Source organism: Calliopsis andreniformis, unplaced genomic scaffold, assembly GCF_051401765.1.
Source record: "Calliopsis andreniformis isolate RMS-2024a unplaced genomic scaffold, iyCalAndr_principal scaffold0004, whole genome shotgun sequence".
Lineage (NCBI taxonomy): Eukaryota > Metazoa > Arthropoda > Insecta > Hymenoptera > Andrenidae > Calliopsis > Calliopsis andreniformis.
Window position 1 is genome coordinate 8,017,534 of NW_027480424.1, and position 7,804 is coordinate 8,025,337.

Genomic DNA, 7,804 nt, shown 5'->3' on the forward strand with positions numbered 1-7,804 from the left:
AACTTTCACACTGGTTGCAATTATTCGTTTTATACGATGGAAAAACTGTTGTATTTGTTTTGTATTTTATATTTCTGGCGTGGACTTCAAAGGCCCTAACAATTCGACCTGGTGGCACAACGCCATAGAGTGAAGCCTAGGCTGCCCAGAACGTAGAAATGACCATCCCTTTCACACAGGTTGCAATTACTCCTGTTATACGATGGAAAAACTGTTGTATCTTTATTGTATTTTATGCTTCGGGCGTTGACTTCTAAGGCCCTAACTATTCGATCTGTTGGAGCAACGCACTAGAGTGACGTCTAGGTTGCCCGGAACGTAGAAAAGACCATTACCTTCACACTGGTTGCAATTATTCGTCTTATACGATGGAAAAAACGTTGTATTTTTATCGTATTTTATGCTTCTGGCGTTGACTTCTTAGGCCCCAACAATTCGATCTGGTGGAGCAACGCCCTAGAGTGGAGCCTAGTTGCACGGAACGTAGAAGTGACCATTACTTTTACACTGTTTGCAATTATCTATTTTATACGATGGAAAAGTTGTTGTATTTATATTGTATTGTATGCTTCTGGCGTTGACTTCTAACTCCGCAGCTATTCGGTCTGGTGGAACAACTCCCTATATTGAAGCCTAGGTTGCCCGGAACGTAGAAATGTCCATTACTTTCACACTGGATGCAATTATTCGTTTTATACGATGGACAAGCTGTCGTATTTATATTGTATTTTATGCCTCTTGCGTTGACTTCTTAGGCCCTAAATGTTCGATCTGGTGGAACAACGACCTAGATTGAAGCCTAGTTTGCCCGGAACGTAGAAAAGACCATTACCTTCACACTGGTTGCAATTATTCGTTTTATACGATGGAAAAACCGTTGTATTTTTATTGTATTTTATGCTTCTGGCGTTGACTTCTTAGGCCCTAACAATTCGATCTGGTGGAGCAACGCCCTAGAGTGGAGCCTAGGTTGCACGGAATGTAGGAGTGACCATTACTTTCACACTGTTTGCAATTATTCATTTTATACGATGGAAAAGTTGTTGTATTTATAGTGTATTTTATGCTTGCGGCGCTGACTTCTAAAGCCCTGACTATTCGATCTGGTGGGACAACGCCCTAGAGTCAAGCCTAAGTTGCGCGGAACGTAGAAATGAACGTTACTTTCACACTGTTTGCAATTATTGAATTTATACGCTGGAAAAGCTGTTGTATTTATATTGTATGTTATGCCTCTGGCGTTGACGTCTTAGGCCCTAGCTATTCGATCTGGTGGAACAACGACCTAGATTGAAGCCTATGTTGCCCGGAACGTAGAAACGACTATCACATTCACAATGGTTCGAATTATTCCATGTATACGATGAATAACTGTTGTACTTTTATTGTATTTTATGCTTCTGGCGTTGACTTCTAAGTCCCTAGGTATTCGATCTGGTGGAGCAACGCCCTAGAGTGAAACCTAGATTGCCCGGAACGTAGAAATGACCATAACCTTCACGCTGGCTGCAATTACTCCTGTTATAAAATGGAAAAACTGTTGTATCATTATTGTATTTCATGCTTCGGGCGTTGACTTCTAAGGCCCTAACTATTCGATCTGTTGGAGCAACGCACTAGAGTGACGCCTAGGTTGCCCTGAACGTAGAAATGGCCATTGCTTTCACACTGGATGCAATTATTCGTTTTATACGATGGAAAAACTGTTGTATTTATATTGTATTTTATGCTTCTGGCGATGACTTCTAAAGCTCTAACTATTCGATCTGGTGGAGCAACGCCCTAGAGTCAAGCCTAAGTTTCCCGGACCGTAGAAATGAACGTTACTTTCACACTGTTTGCAATTATTCAATTTATACGCTGGAAAAGCTGTTGTATTTATATTGTATTTTATGCTTCTGACGTTGGCTTCTAAGGCCGTAGCTATTCGATGTGGTGGAGTAACGCCCTATAGTGAAGCCTAGGTTGCCGGAACGTAGAAATGACCATAACTTTCACACTGGTTGCAATTATTCGTTCTATACGATGGAAAGACTGCTGTATTTGTTTTGTATTTTATATTTCTGGCGTTGACTTCAAAGGTCCTAACAATTCGATCTGGTGGCACAATGCCATAGAGTGAAGCCTAGGTTGCCCGGAACGTAGAAATGACCATCCATTTCACACTGGTTGCAATTACTCCTGTTATACGATGGAAAAGCTGTTGTATCTTTATTGTATTTTATGCTTCGGGCGTTGACTTCTAATGCCCTAACTATTCGATCTGTTGGAGCAACGCACTAGAGTGACGCCTAGGTTGCCCCGAACGTAGAAATGGCCATTGCTTTCACACTCGATGCAATTATTCGTTTTATACGATGGAAAAACTGTTGTATTTATATTGTATTTTATGCCTCTGGCGTTGACGTCTTAGGCCCTAACTATTCGATCTGGTGGAACAACGACCTAGATTGAAGCCTATGTTGCCCGGAACGTAGAAACGACTATCACATTCACAATGGTTCGAATTATTCCATGTATACGATGGAAAAACTGTTGTATCTTTATTGTATTTTATGCTTCGTGTGTTGACTTCTAAGGCCCTAACTATTTGATCTGGTGGAGCAACGCCATAGAGTGGAGCCTAGGTTGCACGGAATGTAGAAGTGACCATTACTTTCACGATGCTTGCAATTATTCTAGTTATATGATGAAAAACTGTTGTACTTTTATTGTATTTTACGCTTCTGGCGTTGACTTCTAAGTCCCTAGGTATTCGATCTGGTGGAGCAACGCCCTAGAGTGAAACCTAGATTGCCCGGAACGTAGAAATGACCATAACCTTCACGCTGGCTGCAATTACTCCTGTTATAAAATGGAAAAACTGTTGTATCATTATTGTATTTCATGCTTCGGGCGTTGACTTCTAAGGCCCTAACTATTCGATCTGTTGGAGCAACGCACTAGAGTGACGCCTAGGTTGCCCGGAACGTAGAAATGGCCATTGCTTTCACACTGGATGCAATTATTCGTTTTATACGATGGAAAAACTGTTGTATTTATATTGTATTTTATGCTTCTGGCGATGACTTCTAAAGCTCTAACTATTCGATCTGGTGGAGCAACGCCCTAGAGTCAAGCCTAAGTTTCCCGGACCGTAGAAATGAACGTTACTTTCACAGTGTTTGCAATTATTCAATTTATACGCTGGAAAAGCTGTTGTATTTATATTGTATTTTATGCTTCTGACGTTGGCTTCTAAGGCCGTAGCTATTCGATGTGGTGGAGTAACGCCCTATAGTGAAGCCTAGGTTGCCCGGAACGTAGAAATGACCATAACTTTCACACTGGTTGCAATTATTCGTTTTATACGATGGAAAAACTGTTGTATTTGTTTTGTATTTTATATTTCTGGCGTGGACTTCAAAGGCCCTAACAATTCGACCTGGTGGCACAACGCCATAGAGTGAAGCCTAGGCTGCCCAGAACGTAGAAATGACCATCCCTTTCACACAGGTTGCAATTACTCCTGTTATACGATGGAAAAACTGTTGTATCTTTATTGTATTTTATGCTTCGGGCGTTGACTTCTAAGGCCCTAACTATTCGATCTGTTGGAGCAACGCACTAGAGTGACGTCTAGGTTGCCCGGAACGTAGAAAAGACCATTACCTTCACACTGGTTGCAATTATTCGTTTTATACGATGGAAAAAACGTTGTATTTTTATCGTATTTTATGCTTCTGGCGTTGACTTCTTAGGCCCCAACAATTCGATCTGGTGGAGCAACGCCCTAGAGTGGAGCCTAGTTGCACGGAACGTAGAAGTGACCATTACTTTTACACTGTTTGCAATTATCTATTTTATACGATGGAAAAGTTGTTGTATTTATATTGTATTGTATGCTTCTGGCGTTGACTTCTAACTCCGCAGCTATTCGGTCTGGTGGAACAACTCCCTATATTGAAGCCTAGGTTGCCCGGAACGTAGAAATGTCCATTACTTTCACACTGGATGCAATTATTCGTTTTATACGATGGACAAGCTGTCGTATTTATATTGTATTTTATGCCTCTTGCGTTGACTTCTTAGGCCCTAAATGTTCGATCTGGTGGAACAACGACCTAGATTGAAGCCTAGTTTGCCCGGAACGTAGAAAAGACCATTACCTTCACACTGGTTGCAATTATTCGTTTTATACGATGGAAAAACTGTTGTATTTATATTGTATTTTATGCCTCTGGCGTTGACGTCTTAGGCCCTAACTATTCGATCTGGTGGAACAACGACCTAGATTGAAGCCTATGTTGCCCGGAACGTAGAAACGACTATCACATTCACAATGGTTCGAATTATTCCATGTATACGATGGAAAAACTGTTGTATCTTTATTGTATTTTATGCTTCGTGTGTTGACTTCTAAGGCCCTAACTATTTGATCTGGTGGAGCAACGCCCTAGAGTGGAGCCTAGGTTGCACGGAATGTAGAAGTGACCATTACTTTCACGATGCTTGCAATTATTCTAGTTATACGATGAAAAACTGTTGTACTTTTATTGTATTTTATGCTTCTGGCGTTGACTTCTAAGTCCCTAGGTATTCGATCTGGTGGAGCAACGCCCTAGAGTGAAACCTAGATTGTCCGGAACGTAGAAATGGCCATTGCTTTCACACTGGATGCAATTATTCGTTTTATACGATGGAAAAACTGTTGTATTTATATTGTATTTTATGCTTCTGGCGTTGACTTCTAAGCCCCTAGGTATTCGATCTGGTGGAGCATCGCCCTAGAGTGAAGCCTAGATCGCCCGGAACGTAGAAATGACCATAACCATCACGCTGGCTGCAATTACTCCTGTTATGCGATTGAAAATGTGTTGTATCTTTATTGTACTTTATGCTTCGAGCTTTTACTTCTAAGGCGCTAACTATTCGATCTGGTGGACCAACGCCCTAGAGTGAAGCCTAGTTTGCACGGAACGTAGAAATGACCATAACTTTCACACTGGTTGCAATTATTCGTTTTATACGATGGAAAAACTGTTGTATTTATATTGTATTTTATGCTTCGGGCGTTGTCTTCTAAGGCCCTAACTCTTCGATCTGGTGGAGCAACGCCCTAGAGTGAAGCCTAGGTTGACCGGAGCTTAAAATGACCATTACCTTCACACTGTTTGCAATTATTCCTGTTATACAGTGGAAAAAGTGTTGTATTTTTATTGTACTTTATGCTTCGGGCGTTGACTTCTAAGGCCCAAACTATTCGATATGGTGGAGCCACATCCTAGGGTGAAGCCTAGGTTGCCCGGAGCGTAGAAATGACCAGTACTTTCACACTGGTTGTAATTATCCGTTTTGCACGATGGAAAAGCTATTGTATGTATATTGTATTTTATGCTTCTGGCGTTGACTTCTTAGGCCCTAACTATTCGATCTGGTGGAGCAACGCCCTAGAAAGATGCCTAGGTTGCCCGGAACGTAGAAATGGCCATTACTTTCGCACGGTTTGCAATTATTCATTGTATACGATAGAAAAACTGTTATATTTATATTGTATTTTATTCTTGGGGCGTTGACTTCTAAGGCCCTAACTATTCGATGTGGGTGAGCAACGCCCTAGAGTGTAGCCTAGGTTGACTGGAACGTGGTAATAACCATCACTTTCACACTGTTTGCAATCATACCTGTTATACAATGGAAAAGCTGTTGTACCTTTATTGTATTTTATGCTTCTGGCGTTGACTTCTAAGTCTCTAGCTACTCGATTTGGTGGAGGAACGCGCTAGAGCGAAGCCTAGGTTGCCCCAAACGAAGAAATGGCCATTACTTTTACACAGGTTGCAATTATTCGTTTTATACGATGGAAAGACTGTTGTATTTTTATTGTATTTTATGCTTCGGGCGTTGACATCTAAGGCCCTAACTATTCGATATGCTGGTGCCACGTCCTAGGTCGAAGCCTAGGTTGCCTGGAACGTAGAAATGACAATAACGTTCATACTGGCTGCAATTATTCGTTTTATGCATTGGAAAGACTGTTGTATTTATATTGTATTTTATGCTTCTGGCGTTGACTTCTTAGGCCATAGCTATTCGATCTGGTGGACCAACGCCCTAGAGTGAAGCCTAGGGTGCACAAAACGTAGAAATGACCATAACTTTCACACTGGTTGCAATTATTCGTTTTATACGATGGAAAAACTGTTGTATTTATATTGTATTTTATGCTTCGGGCGTTGTCTTCTAAGGCCCTAACTCTTCGATCTGGTGGAGCAACGCCCTAGAGTGAAGCCTAGGTTGACCGGAGCTTAAAATGACCATTACCTTCACACTGTTTGCAATTATTCCTGTTATACAGTGGAAAAAGTGTTGTATTTTTATTGTACTTTATGCTTCGGGCGTTGACTTCTAAGGCCCAAACTATTCGATATGGTGGAGCCACATCCTAGGGTGAAGCCTAGGTTGCCCGGAACGTAGAAATGACCATAACGTTCATACTGGTTGCAATTATTCGTTTTATACAATGGAAAAACTGATGTATTTATATTGTATTTTATGCTTCTGGCGTTGACTTCTTAGGCCATAACTATTCGATCTGGTGGACCAACGCCCTAGAGTGAAGCCTAGGTTGTACGGAACGTAGAAATGACCATTACTTTCGCACAGTTTGCAATTATTCATTGTATACGATAGAAAAACTGTTATATTTATATTGTATTTTATTCTTGGGGCGTTGACTTCTAAGGCCCTAACTATTCGATGTGGTGGAGCAACGCCCTAGAAAGTAGCCTAGGTTGACTGGAACGTGGTAATAACCATCACTTTCACACTGTTTGCAATCATACCTGTTATACAATGGAAAAGCTGTTGTACCTTTATTGTATTTTATGCTTCTGGCGTTGACTTCTAAGTCTCTAGCTACTCGATTAGGTGGAGGAACGCGCTAGAGCGAAGCCTAGGTTGCCCCAAACGAAGAAATGGCCATTACTTTTACACAGGTTGCAATTATTCGTTTTATACGATGGAAAGACTGTTGTATTTTTATTGCATTTTATGCTTCGGGCGTTGACATCTAAGGCCCTAACTATTCGATATGCTGGTGCCACGTCCTAGGTCGAAGCCTAGGTTGCCTGGAACGTAGAAATGACAATAACGTTCATACTGGCTGCAATTATTCGTTTTATGCATTGGAAAGACTGTTGTATTTATATTGTATTTTATGCTTCTGGCGTTGACTTCTTAGGCCATAACTATTCGATCTGGTGGACCAACGCCCTAGAGTGAAGCCTAGGTTGCACAAAACGTAGAAATGACCATAACTTTCACACTGGTTGGAATAATTCGTTTTATACAATGGAAAAACTGTTCTATTTATTTTGTATTTTATGCCTCGGGCGCTGATTTCTGAGGCCCTAACTATTCGATCTGGTGGACCAACGCCCTAGAGTGAAGCCTAGGTTGCACGGAACGTAGAAATGACCATAACTTTCACACTGGTTGCAATTATTCGTTTTATACGATGGAAAAACTGTTGTATTTATATTGTATTTTATGCTTCGGGCGTTGTCTTCTAAGGCCCTAACTCTTCGATCTGGTGGAGCAACGCCCTAGAGTGAAGCCTAGGTTGTACGGAACGTAGAAATGACCATTACTTTCGCACGGTTTGCAATTATTCATTTTATACGATAGAAAAACTGTTATATTTATATTGTATTTTATTCTTGGGGCGTTGACTTCTAAGGCCCTAACTATTCGATGTGGTGGAGCAACTCCCTAGAGTGTAGCCTAGGTTGACTGGAACGTAGAAATGGCCATTGCTTTCACA